Source organism: Physeter macrocephalus, chromosome 2, assembly GCF_002837175.3.
Source record: "Physeter macrocephalus isolate SW-GA chromosome 2, ASM283717v5, whole genome shotgun sequence".
NCBI lineage: Eukaryota > Metazoa > Chordata > Mammalia > Artiodactyla > Physeteridae > Physeter > Physeter macrocephalus.
The window spans coordinates 28,232,665-28,247,203 of record NC_041215.1 but is presented as its reverse complement, the minus strand read 5'-3'; positions in this window follow the sequence as shown (position 1 = coordinate 28,247,203).

Here is a 14,539-nt window from a genome sequence, read left to right as displayed (position 1 = left end):
ATTGTTGGGCTGAGCCATCCCTAAAGAACAAGGTCTCTGCTATAGCTAGATGGGAGGTCATGGTGGGGAAATGAGGCCAAAGTGACAGTGTCTCCTTCTTTTTCTTTACCCTAATGTTGGGGGCCCACCTGCAGTGCTAGGCCTACCGAGTAGACTCTGATTTTCCCACCCAGATGCAAGTAGAGCAGGCATGCCTTCCAAACTCTCAGGAAAGTACAGAGCAAAAACAGCAACATTCTTCACTCAATAACCTTGTCCAGGTGTGCTTGTGGCTTGGCAGTAGGAAGTGGAGGTAGAGCACCCACCTCGCCTGAGTTACCCTGGTCCAAAGGATGATGACATGGGTGAACAGTAACTTTGAACATCATAACTCTACGCAAGGGTGAAACATGACTTAATGAAGGTGAATTTTTCATCTGTAGAGTCAGAGCCTCTCTTGGTGTTGACAGCAAGTGGATGGAGAGTTATGCAGAAGACACTTCCAGAGCATGTTGGCAGAGGGGGAAAAAAGGCTTAATTTCATTCTCTGGAGACTAAGGTAGGAATGTGACACAAAAAAGAGAGGAATGTCTTCTTTTGGAACCCATCAAAGTAAATGATGTTACTCCCACCTTTCACAGAAGGAAACGATGCTGAGAACAATTATGTGACTTGCCCGAAGTCATATATCTAATAAACTATGACATACACATGAGACAACTGCAACTAAAACCTAAACTGCTTGAAAGTGACTAGAGTAAGAAGTTCAGAGAAGACAAATTACTGGGATTCATTGAGCAAGGAAGGAAAAGCTAAGCTGGCACAGAAGCCTAGGGAAAAAAGAAGGTGGTATAAATAGTGCAATTTCAGCACCAATGGATGGCATGGTTATTGTGTCATCAATACAAACAACATTTAGAATCTTTCCAGGTAAACAAGCACCTGAAACCCTTTGGAGCTATCAACACTCCAGGAAATTAATGAGCTAGAAACCTCAATGGTCATAACAAACACACACATGGTGACTTGTTTCCTCTACAGCTCAGGGAAAGGAGATTAAGGAGGAAGGATGGAGATAAAGGTGACCTGGCTATACTCTGATACATTTCACATTGAAGGAGTCACTACTTTTAAAAATTTCTTTTATTCTCTATGTAAGACAAAATGAAGGTTTCTTTTACTTAGATAGGTCTGAGCTTTTCAGAAGCTTTTCATAGCATTAGCTAATCAGACCCATCTAAATGTGGAAATGATCCTTGTATAATTGGGAGTCTCAAAGACATCAGGACAAATAAGAAACAACAGAAAAAGAAAAGTGCAGCAAATGTTCTATTAAACTTCCTTCTCTTACTTATAATTTAAAATAAAGAAGTCCACTTAAAATTTAACATGCAAATGATAGTACCCTTTTCAATAAAAAAGCAGTCCTCAATATTATCATGGGAGAAAGATAATATTTCTATAATGGTCACTTTATCATTTTTAATACATACAAGTGGTACATATTACAGGAACATCATAGCAAAATATGTTATAATGAGAAAACTTAGACACATTACACCCACAATCAATTTCATTATTATGATTGCTTTGCAACTAATCCACATTTGGAGGAAACATCTCTCATCCTAATGTGTAATCCTTATGCTTTAGCACAAGGCAGTCCATGGATGGCAGCAAAACAGAAATGTAAAACTAGAAAAATAAAGTGTGGCTGTCAAACTTTGGTTATGTATGTGATATCAAATTCTGAAAACAGCAACACACCCTTCCAGGGTCTTTTAGAGGCCGACGAGAGTCAGCATTCACAACTTACTTCTTGTGCCCAGCAGAGAAAGGTGAACATAATCATTGAGGAATTAAAGTGTGATATGAGCCTGGTATCACATCAGGGACCAACACTGACCTTCAAGAGTTCCGCAAACTATTGGTGGTGGTCGCATGTCAGTGTCTGTTATTCACCGTTTGATTCCCCATACTAAATTCAGTCTCTGGTACATAATAAAAAACCCTTCCAAAAGTCTTTGTTGAATGAATGTTGACAGGTTGACTTGAAAATGAAGTTCCCACAGAACTGCAGGGAACTAGTGGGCAGAGACCTGTGCTTAGGGCTAAATGTAGAGTTAATGCCATATCAGAATGAGGTTAGAAGTATGTGTATGGAGTAGGGCTGCTCAGGCATGGCAGAAGCTACTCTACTTAAGCCAACGGAACTTACGTCAACAAGAGTTCAAAGTCAGAAAGGAATGAGAAGTACAGTGGGTAACAAAGACCCAGGCAGACACCTCCAGAGTCTGTTAAATCCAATAAAAATGGACAGCATCCTATTCAATTTAACACAGAAACCTTTATTTTGTGTATTTACTATTTATAAAGTACTACTACAACTACTGTACACAAAGACAAATGTAGTATGGGTTTTCCTCTCCCCAAGGAGTTATCAGTCCATTAGGATAGACAGGCATTTAATTATTAACCTTACCATAAGGCAAATTGAAATATGTTCTCTTTAGGGGTTCATCCAAACCATGATGGAAGTTGAGAGTAAAGACTGATTTGATTTTGACCTGGGAAATCTAGAATGGAGATGATATCATATAGGTCTTAAAGAATAAGAATAAATAATATCACCTAAGGATGCTGATAGGAAAATAACCATTTGAGGCTGGGAGAATAGCATAATAATTTTTAACTTTTGGGGATTTATAGACCCCTTTAAGAAGCTGACAAAATGCACATGTAAACTTGCAAGTATAATTTACATGACGTTACCAAGAACTCGTGGTTTCCATGAAATCCATCCTTGGATGCCTAGATCTATGGACCCCAGGTCAAGAACACTTGGAAGAGTAGGAGCTAACAGGCAGACACAAAGGTCTGAAAAGTGACTTGAGTATAACATCTAATGAAAAGTGACTTGAGTATAACGTCTAATGAAGCTGGAGGTGTAGTTTGGGGCCTGGTGAAGAAAAGTGTTGAACATCACATTAATGGTACAAGAAAGGAAATTAAATTTATATTTACCACTACTACTAATAGCATTGCAAAGCTATCATCAAATGGGCAACCCTAGAAGAAGAATTTTGGTGCTAACAGTTAGATCTGCTTGACCTGATCAAATCACCATCCTCGGTGGAATAAGATGAATGGGATAGTAAGCATAGAAAAGTATATGAAGAGAGCTTTCTATGATGCCATTTTGCGTTTTACCCAGGCCCTGCTCCAGCTATTCTGCCAAAGTCCTTACAGATGGGTGCATGTGCTGCACAGAATCATGAAGGAACTTCTTCTGACAGAGGAATTATGTCTGTCCCTTCCTGACACTCTTACCCTACCAATTTTCACCCTCTACCTGCCACTTTTAATCAGAAGTGGCTCTCAGCAAGCACAAAATAAATGTTTGCTAACTAATATTGGGATATTACTGCTGGTCAATTATTTGCTGACCTTGTTTTGGCAGGTGTACTTTTCCTGACCTTAGGGTTGTCCATTCATGCTCTCAGCTTCTGTTACATTTCTCTTTCTTTAGGTCAGCTGCCTACCTCTTTGACAACCTTACCCTGCTCCCTGACTTCTAGGATGATGGGCATCCAAGTTCATGGGTGCTCACCTATTCTTGGATTCTTTCTTGATTGTGCTGCTCTGTAAGTCTATCCTTGTATTTGTTACCTGGCCTCTGATAACCCCCCTTAACCTTTACTCTTTACCTCTTCACTGTCTTCTCAACTTCAGTACTTCTTTTTCCTCTCTCAGTAACTCAATCCTGCTTTAACTCACCCTCTGCTATAATGAGCAAAAACATACCAGCACCATGCCAGGCAAAGTGTGTACAACTCTCATAATCAGATCCTGATGCAATAAAGCAGGACCTGGATTCCCCTGAGGGTGTACATGTGGTCTTCAGATGATTGTCTCCTTCCCTCACCATCTAATCTACATCCCCTTCATGCCTCTTGTTCCCCACCTCCCACTCTTCATGTTCCATGTTTTATTTTCTTCATAACACTATCACTCACTAAAAATTTTATTATTTAACCTTTGTTCACTTGTTCATTGTCATTTCCTCTATAATGTAAGTTCCATGGACACAGAAACCTTGTCTGTGTTATTTATTTCTAGAAGAGTCTAGAAGAGTGCCTGTCACATAGTCTGCCAAAAAATTGTTGGACGAATAAAATGAATGAGTAGACAAATAAATGAACGGCTTGGTTGGAAAGAAGCTGACAATTCCTTTGATCCCATTCTCATCCCAACATGTTGTGACTGTGACATTTTCTATGGATATTCCCAAAGATGGGGATATCCTGCACATAAATGTCCATCGTCACTTATTTTCCTCTTTTCTTTCTCTTCCTTCTGCATGTTATCATGCAAGCATTTACTTATTTTACTTGTTCCTTTACATATTTTGCAGAAAATACAGATGCTTTTGTAACAACTGTGTGAAGACATCTTGATGAAACTATAAAATTAAACAATATTTCACAGCACTTTTGTTCAGAGGCCACAGAGACCATCAGCTTGGCACCTCAGCTCTTTAAAAAACATAAAATTTGGGGAAGGTCAGCTGCTAGCCAGTTAATCACATTTTTTTACAGTTGTGGAATGTTGCCTTTAAAAGGTCCTCGGAGGTTATCTAATGCAGATCCCTCATTTAGCAGGTGAGCAAACTACAGGCCAGAAAGGTCAGGGATCGCCACCAACCACATGGCTATTAGTGACAGGGACAAGTTCAGAACACTGGCCTCCTGACTCTGAGGCCAGGGTTACATTTGCCCTGTGCCAACAAATGAGGAAATATTATTGTCGTTTCATTGCCTATGGAGATCAGGTTAAGGAAGAGCTGATGCCAGCTGAAGACCTCGAGCAACAGTGATTTAAAATCAGGCTGAACCCTGATGGATGTTTATAAATGTTCAAACTTTATGGGCAATGACTATTCAACAAACATCCATTTATATAGCATCCATTCTTTTCACATGTGCTATAAAAAGCACATGTGAAAAGTTCTCATGTGAAAAGTCTTTATTTCTAGAACTTAGATAACAAAGGATAATATGGAGTTTCACTTATGTAATTTGCAATAGATTTGCTTTCATCAGCAGGTGAGGGAAAAAAAAAACCAGATTTCTCATGAAATACCAATCAACATTTAGAAGCTCAGTGCTGTTGTAAGTGAAAATAGCCATTGTTCATGTTCTGTTTCAAAGAAAAGTTGATTTTTAAAAAGGGCTTTTCATGAGCAGAAAATTGCTTAAAATTAGACCATTTTATGGGTAAAAAACCATAAAAATTAGCCCACTTTAAAACCTGGCTTTGTGTAAATTTCTATAATTGTGTCTTACATACATTATTTATTATTGACAGTTGAGCTGAAAGCAAAAATGGTACAGACTAAGAAAAATCTATTCTATCTAAAAATCAAAAATGACAATTTATATTCTTTTTTCAAAAAGTGGAGGAGTGGTACACTTTTTTTTTTCACTTTTTTTTAAACATCTTTATTGGAGTATTATTGCTTTACAATGGTGTGTTAGTTTCTGCTTTATAACAAAGTGAATCAGCTATACATACACATATGTTCCCATATCTCTTCCCTCTTGCGTCTCCCTCCAACCTGGCTTTGTGTAAATTTCTATAATTGTGTCTTACATACATTATTTATTATTGACAGTTGAGCTGAAAGCAAAAATGGTACAGACTAAGAAAAATCTATTCTATCTAAAAATCAAAAATGACAATTTATATTCTTTTTTCAAAAAGTGGAGGAGTGGTACACTTTTTTTTTTCACTTTTTTTTAAACATCTTTATTGGAGTATTATTGCTTTACAATGGTGTGTTAGTTTCTGCTTTATAACAAAGTGAATCAGCTATACATACACATATATCCCCATATCTCCTCCCTCTTGCATCTCCCTCCCACTCCCCCTACCCCTCCCCTCTAGGTGATCACAAAGCACTGAGCTGATCTCCCTGTGCTATGCGGCTGCTTCCCACTAGCTATCTATTTTACATTTGGTAGTGTGTATATGTCCATGCCACTCTCTCACTTCATCCCAGCTTTAATTTTTGATAGTTTGATTAATATGTGTCTTGGCATGTTTTTCCTTGGATTTATCCTGTATGGGACTTGCTGTACTTCCTGGACTTGATTGACTATTTCCTTTCCCATATTAGGGAAGTTTTCAACTTTAAACTCTTTAAATATTTTCTCAGTCCCTTTCTTTTTCTCTTCTTCTTCTGGGACCCCTACAATTGCAATGTTGGTGCATTTAATGTTGTCCCAGAGGTCTCTAAGCTTGTCCTCAATTCTTTTCATTCTTTTTTCTTTATTCTGTTCTGCAGTAGTTATTTCCACTATTTTATCTTCCAGGTCACTTATCTGTTCTTCTGTCTCAGTTATTCTGCTACTGATTACTTCTAGAGAATTTTTAATTTCATTTATTGTGCTGTTCATCATTTTTTGTTTGCTCTTTAGTTCTTCTAGGTCCTTATTAAACGTTTCTCGTATTTTCTCCATTCTATTTCCAAGATTTTGGGTCATCTTTACTGTCATTACTCTGAATTCTTTTTCAGGTAGACTGCCTATTTCCTCTTCATTTGTTTGTTCTGGTGGGTTTTTACCTTGCTCCTTCATCTGCTGTATGTTTCTCTGTCTTCTCATTTTGCTTAACTTACTGTGTTTGGGGTCTCCTTTTCAGAGGCTTCAGGTGAGTAGTTGTTTTTGGTGTCTGCCCCCAGTGCGTATGTTTGATTCAGTGGGTTATGTAGGCTTCCTGGTGGAGGGGACTAGTGCCTGTGTTCTTGTGGGTGAGGCTGGATCTTGTCTTTCTGGTGGGCAAGACCATGTCCCTTGGTGTGTTTTGGGTTGTCTGTGACCATATTATGATTTTAGGCAGCCTCTCTGCTAATGGGTGTAGTTGTGTTCCTGTCTTGCTAGTTTTTTGGCATAGTGCGTCCAGCACTGTAGCTTGCTGGTCCTTGAGTGGAGCTGGGTCTTAGCGTTGAGACGGAGATCTCTGGGGAAGCTTTCACCATTTGATATTATGTGGTTCCGGGAGGTCTCTGGTGGACCAATGTCCTGAACTCAGCTCTCCCACCTTAGAGGCACAGGCCTGACACCCGGCCGGAGCACCAAGACTGTCAGCCACACAGAAAAAGAGAAAAAGGAAAAAAAATATATTGCTGCTCCCAAAGTCCACCACCTCAATTTTCGTATGATTCATTGTCTATTCAGGTATTCCACAGATGCAGGTACCTCAAGTTGATTGTGGAGATTTATTCCGCTGCTCCTGAGGCTGCACAGAGAAATTTCCCTTTCTCTTCTTTGTTCGCACAGCTCCTGGGGTTCAGCTTTGGATTTGGCCCTGCCTCTGCGCGTAGGTCCCCCGAGGGCCTGTGTTCTTGGCTCAGACAGGAAGGGGTTAAAGAAGCAGCTGATTAGGGGGCTCTGGCTCACTCATGCCGTGGGGAGGAAGGGGTTTGGAATGCGGGGTGATCCTGCGGCAGCCGAGGCCGTGGTGATGTTGGAACAGCCTGAGGAGCGCCGTGCGTTCTCCCGGGGAAGTTGTCCTGGATCACGTGACCCTGGCGGGCTGCACAGGCTCCCGGGAGGGGAGGTGTGGAGGGTGACCTGTGCTCACACACAGGCTTCTTGGTGGCGGCAGCAGCAGCCTTAGCGTCTCATGCCCGTCTCTGGGGTCCCCGCTGATCGCCGCGGCTCGCGCCCGTCTCTGGAGCTCCTTTAGATGGTGCTCTGAATCCCCTCTCCTCGCGCACCCCGAAACAATAGTCTCTTGCCTCTTAGGCAGCTCCAGACTTCTCCCGGACTCCCTCCCGGCCAGCCGTGGCGCACTAGCCCCCTGCAGGCTGTGTTCACGCCGCCAACCCCAGTCCTCTCCCTGGGATCCGACCGAAGCCCGAGCCTCAGCTCCCAGCCCCCGCCCGCCCCGGCAGGTGAGCAGACAAGCCTCTCGGGCTGGTGAGTGCCGGTCGGCACCGATCCTCTGTGCGGGAATCTCTCCGCTTTGCCCTCCGCACCCCTCTTACTGCGCTCTCCTCCACGGCTCTGAAGCTTCCCCCTCCGCCACCCGCAGCCTCCGCCCGCGAAGGGTCTCCTAGTGTGTGGAAACCTTTCCTCCTTCACGGATCCCTCCCACTGGTGCAGGTCCCCTCCCTATTCTTTGTCTGTTTATTCTTTTTTCTTTTGCCCTACCCAGGTACGTGGGGAGCTTCTTGCCTTTTGGGAGGTCTGAGGTCTTCTGCCAGCGTTCAGCAGGTGTTCTGTAGGAGTTGTTCCCCGTGTAGATGTATTTCTGATGTATTTGTGGGGAGGAAGGTGATCTCCGCCTCTTACTCTTCCGCCATCTTGAAGGTCTCCGAGTGGTACACTTAAGTTGAAATATTTTGTGTACTAATGTTGTGGTTGGTGGGAATTAGAATAGCTGAGTTATCAGCTTACCTTACAGGGTGGGTAATAAAATGTCAACAAGCCTCTAGAAGCAGAGTGCTCCCGAGGTAATGTCCCACATTTCCAAGAGGTGGGTCTTATCAATCTATGTAATTGTGCTTTTATATTTACTTACGGGTTCCCTCAGCCTCCTGAATATTTTACAGGATGTGTGAAGACACATCTTTATTTTTAAATTTATTTATTTTTTTTTTTCATTTTTGGCTGCATTGGATGTTCGTTGCTGCATGTGGGCTTTTTCTAGTTGTGGCGAGCTGGGGCTACTCTTGGTTGTGGTGCATGGGCTTCTCATTGGGGTGGCTTCTCTTGTTACAGAACACAGGCTCTCGGCACTCGGGCTTCAGTAGTTGTGGCACATGGGCTCAGTAATTGTGGCTCGTGGGCTCTAGAGCACAGACTCAGTAGTGTGGTGCTCAGGCTTAGTTGCTCTGCGGCATGTGGGATCTTCCTGGACCAGGGCTCAAACCCGTGTCCCCTGCATTGGCAGGCAGATTCTTAACCACTGAGCCACCAGGGAAGCCCGACACATCTTTTTTTAATCACAATGCCAGCCTTAAGAAGTAGGAACGACTTAGTAAAAGTCTCATTTCAGTTTGTGGAAATGAAGAACAAACAAACAAACAAAACACAGACTGTTGCTTCTTTATTAAATGGACATGAAGGACGTAGAGGGGTGATTTAGATATTGTAGGAAATATAGTTGATTTACAATGTTGTGTTATTTTAAGGTGTAAGCAAAGTGATTTGTTTATATATTATATATATATACATAAATAATATAGTTCCCTGTGCTATACAGTAGGTCCTTGTTTATCTATTTTATATATAGTACTGTGTATATGTTAATCCCCAACTCTTAATTTATCTCCTCCCCCTTTCCCCCTTGGTAACCATAAATTTGTTTTCTATGTCTGTGGGTCTATTTCTGTTTTGTAAATAAATTCATTTGTATTATATTTTTTAGATTCCACCTAAAAGTGATATCATAGGATATTTGTCTTTTTCTCTCTAACTTACTTCACTTAGTATGATAATCTCTAGGTCCATCCATGTTGTTGCAAATGGCATAATTTCATTCTTTTTTATGGCTGAGTAATATTCCATTGTATATATGTACTACATCTTCTTTATCCATTCATCTGCTGACAGGCATTTAGGTTGCTTCCGGGTCTTGGCTATTGTAAATAGTGCTGTAATGAACATTGGGGTGCATGAATCTTTTTGAATTAGAGTTTTCGCCTTTTCCAGATATATGACCAGGAGTGGGAAGGATATTGTAGATTTTCATTCTGCACTGTTCTCCACCTAAGTGATGTCAATTATCTAATCAAAGATATAACAATCCCTTTCTTTGTTATGAATCATCCTCTTCTCTTCATCTCTCCTCCTTTGAACTTTTTCTCCTCTGCATTTATTCAAAGAACAGTAAAAATAGTTTTCTTTTTCTCTGAGAGACTGAATATACAAATAGACAATGGCCAGACCATACATGACAATAGATCTCTGACCCATAACCTCTGCAGCAGCCAGTCCGGGAAGCCAACCACAATGTCTGCAGTAGTTCCCAGAACAGTAAGGACTTCATCAATGACTACCAACTTCCCTGTTCTTTGCCCTTGTTTCCAACTCAGGGCCAACCAGTAAAAGGCAAATGTGTTCCCCAAATCATCACATGAGATGCTTCACTTTTAGTCTGATCACTTCCAGTTTCCCCACACCAACAGGCTGCAATCAGTGCATACCTGAGGCCTTATCCCCCTTTTTCCACTATAAAGTTTCCCCACTCCTCTTCCCAACTTTGAGTTTTGAGCCTCTTCCAAACCAAGATGTTTTCTGACTCCTTTGCTAGAGCAAGTTCTGAATCAATAGAATCTGTTCTCATTTGAGTAGTCTTTATTTACATGCCTCCCTGTGGCTGAATTTCTCTCTCCACACCTCTGCTTGTCCGTATATTCATTGTGGCAAAACAGAAAGAACATTGACATGGAGACAGAACAAGTTACCTGGGGTGCTCCCAGGAGAGTTTCTGGGGCTGCATCCATTTGTAGTTCTTTCAAGAGTTTACTGCTCTATGTCCCACTGTTCTCATCTGGCTGCTTTGTCTGATACTTGTCCTTCAACACCTACCCAGGTCCTGGGCATCCTTTAGGAGCACCCAGTATACCTCAGATCTCTCTGCAGATAAAATAGATGCATCCCCCACCCTCTCACCTCAGCTAAAAGTTCTCTAAATTACTCCCTTTCATCAGGTCACACACAAGAACCAGATAAGGCTCACCAGCTGAGAAGGAAGGCATTCTTTCAACATTTTTTTTTTAACACTTTGAGTTTTGTGTGAAGAAAATTTCTGCGGCTAAAAGCATATCAAGGGGCTCAACTTTCAGAAGAAGTTATCAATTGTTCCATCTAATGCCCATTAAAATATGCACCTACTCTCTCCTATATTTTCCCTCCCTGTGTTCTCTGCATCCTCTCCCTCCACATAGTGAACTCAATCAGAGAAACAAAATGAAATGAAAGACTTTACTAGTGAAGGTATTTCTTTCTGTGATAAGAAAAGAAAGAGAGGAAAGAAAGACAGGCTTGAAATCTCTAGTTTTTTGTTTGTTTGTTTGTTTGTATGTTTGAAATCAGTGGGCCAGATGTATATCTATATCGGGAGAAGCAAATTTTTTCTGTACAGTGACAGATAGTAAATATTTTAGTTTTCAAAGACCACAGAATTTGGGGAGCAATTATTCAACTCTGCCTCTGTAGTTTGAAAGCAGCCATAGACAATAACTATACAAATGGGTGTGGCTATACTCCAATAAGGCTTTATTTACATAAACAGCAGCAGGACAGATTTGGCCCCAGGGCTGTATTTTGCTGAATCTTGGTCTGTGGTACAAGATACATGTTCGGAACACAGTGTGTGTCAGAATATAAGCCTTAAATTTTGGAAGGTGTCTGTGGATATTGTTAGGGACTCCATTCATTCAACAAATATTTGTTGAGCCAGGTACTGTCCTAGGAGATCAGCAAACAAAGCAGACAAAACTCCTTGCCTAATGAAGTTTACAATGAATTGGTAATAGCTGATAATGAACAACAAATGGCATAAACAAGTAAACTTTATAGTGTGTTAGGGTGGACTTTAAAGAAAGTGGCATTTGAGCAAAACTTTGAAGGAGGTGAGGGAGTTCGCCACACAGATATCTGGGAGGTAACTGCCTGCCTCACAAGCTGGGGAAGCAAGGAGATGAGAGTGGCCAGAGAGGAGAAAGTCAGATCATAAAAATGAGGTTGGAAAGCTAATGTAAGGCTTTTAACTTTTGCTCTGAGTAAAATGGAATATTCTTGTAGGGTTCTGAGCAGAGGAGGGACATGAGCTAATTGATATTGTGAAGAGATCCCTCGGCTTCTGTGCTGAGAATCACTTTAAGATGGCAAAGGAGGAAGCAAGGACCTGAGGGTCTTTTTATTTATTTATGTTTTATCCACTGGGACAGTATCTGACTTTCAATTGGTATATTTATACCATTTATATATAAAGTGATTGTGGGTAAATATCTACCATGTTTATAACTGTACAATTCATTACATTGATTCTTTATTCAATTTTCTCTCTTTTCTTTATAATTCTCTGAGCATTTTTATGTAGATCTGATTTGTTGATTTATATAGTTTTCCATTTATTGAGGAATTTTCCTGACATTTTTTTCTCAGTAGGATTGCTACTGTTGAATTCTTTCTTTCTTTCTTTTTTTTTTTTTTTTTTTTTTTGCCTGAGAAAATTTTAATTTCTCTTTCATGTTTGAAGGATAATTTTGCTGGAAATAAAATTTTTCTTCTTTCAATCTTTTAGTTATCTCACCCCACTCTCTTCTTTCATGACTTCTGATTAAAAAGTCTGTTGTCAAATTTATGGTTGCCAGGGGGGAAAGGTAGGGGTAGGGATAGATTGGGAGTTTGGGATTGACATATACACACTGCTATATATAAAATAGATAACCAACAATGACTTACTGTACAGCACAGGGAACTCTGCTCAATATTCTATAATAACCTAAATGGGAAAAGGATAGATACATGTATGTATGTAACTGAATCACTTTGCTGTACACCTGAAACTAACACAACATTGTTAATCAACTATGATCCAATATAAAATAAAAATTAAAAATAAAGAAATTGAAGGAGACCTAATCTACTTGTTAGCACACCATTAAAAATAATTTTTGTTAGTATGTAAAAAAAAGTATGCTGTGATTTTTACCATTATTCCTAAATAAAAAATTATTTATTTCTTTTTCCTTCTTTCAAGATTTTCTTTGATTTTCTGCAGTTTGAATGTCTAAGTGTTTTTCATGTTGTCATTTTTTGTTTTGTTTTTAATATTAAAACAAAATTTTTGTTTTTAATTTAATATTAATTGCTCTTGGTATTCTCTGAGCTTCCTAGATCTGTGCTTTGGTGTTTATTAATGGAAAGTTCTTGGTCATTATTTCTTCAACTATTTATTCTGCTTTGTTCTTTCTTTTATCCCCTTCTCTTATTCCGAGTATCCATATATACCATCCTTTGAAATGTTTCACATTTCTTGGATCTTCCCTTTGGCCCTTTTTCGTTCTTTTATCTTCTATGCATTTCAGTTTGGTAATTTTCCATTAACCTGTCTTCATCTTCACTGATTCTTTCCTTGGATGTGTTGAGTTGTTGTTGAGCCCACTGAAACCATTTCTGCTATCGTGTTTTTAACTTCGAATATTTCCTTTTGATTTTTTTTTCCATCTCTTTGCTTACCTTACCTGTCTATTCATGAATCTTTTTCCATTAGAGCCTTTATCACATTAATCATAGCTATTTTAAATTTCCTGTTTGATAATTCTAATGTCTATGTTATATATGTCTATTTCTGATGATAATTACTTTGTCTCATCAGACTGTATCTTTTTCCTTGCCTTTTGGCATGCCTTGTAATTTGTTCTTGGCAGCCAGACATGTTATATCAGGTAATAGGAACTGAGGTAAATAAATCTTTAGTATGAGGATTTATGTTAATATGGTTAGGATTTGCACAGGGTTTAACATTTGCTATAGCTATAAATGCCAATGGCCTCAAATTCCTCTGGATTCCTGGAGTTTGTTTTTCGTTTTGACTTTGGTCTTCATTAAGTACTCCTCAGGAATACTTTGTATCTTGCAGCTCTTTCAGCTGTAATTCACTTTATTGTATTGGAACCCTGTTGGTGTTGTGTTAAGGTGTGAGAAAGAGAGAACATTATATAGCATTCCTATTGAATTTCAGTCTTTGGAGCTGTGACCTTCACAAGTGTTTCTCTGGTCATATAGCTTTTTCCACTTCTTCCTACACCTTTCCCTAGCTGTGTTCTCAGTCTGTTTACTTGACTCCTGTTATTTACTCTTTCTTCCTTAGATGAGATAGGAAGGCTGCAGCAGCTGGACTGTGTGAGATACCTTTCCTCCAACTGGGATGAGGTTCTGCCAGTCTTTTTTCTTGGAGAATGCTCTTCTCTTGTTACGGAGAATGTTCTGGGCATATTTCACAATGACTATTCTCCAAGGAGCCATGAGGAGATCTTTCTCAGATGTTCACTGTGAGAACCTGGTGGGGTTTTTGGAGGTAAATCCTGCAAAAGTCTGGGGACCTCCTAAAAACATGGCCCCCAGGAGTTTCTCACTCTCAAGCTAGTCCATGTCAGCCTCCAGCAATTCCTCAAAATTACCATTTAAATGCTCCTATCAGTTTATGGTTCCAGTAGCTTCAGGTCCAGGTAAGCAGACCTCAGCTGTGGGTCTCTGGTTAGGCCTGTCTCTCTAAATTTTGGGGTGGCAGTTTGCCCTGAAACATCAGTTTTCTGATTGGTGTAAGAAAAGTAATTGATTTTCTGTTTTTCCAGCTTTTTCTTATTGTAAAATGGGAGTAATTACTTCTGAGCTCTTTACACGTCAGATCTGAAACTGAAATTCTTAAGATCTAGTCTCAAAACTGGTAAAATTTTACGTTCACCCACATGTCATTGGGTAAAGCAAGTCAAACGGCCAAGCTCAAACCAAAGGATAAGGAGAAAAGGAGGAAATAAATT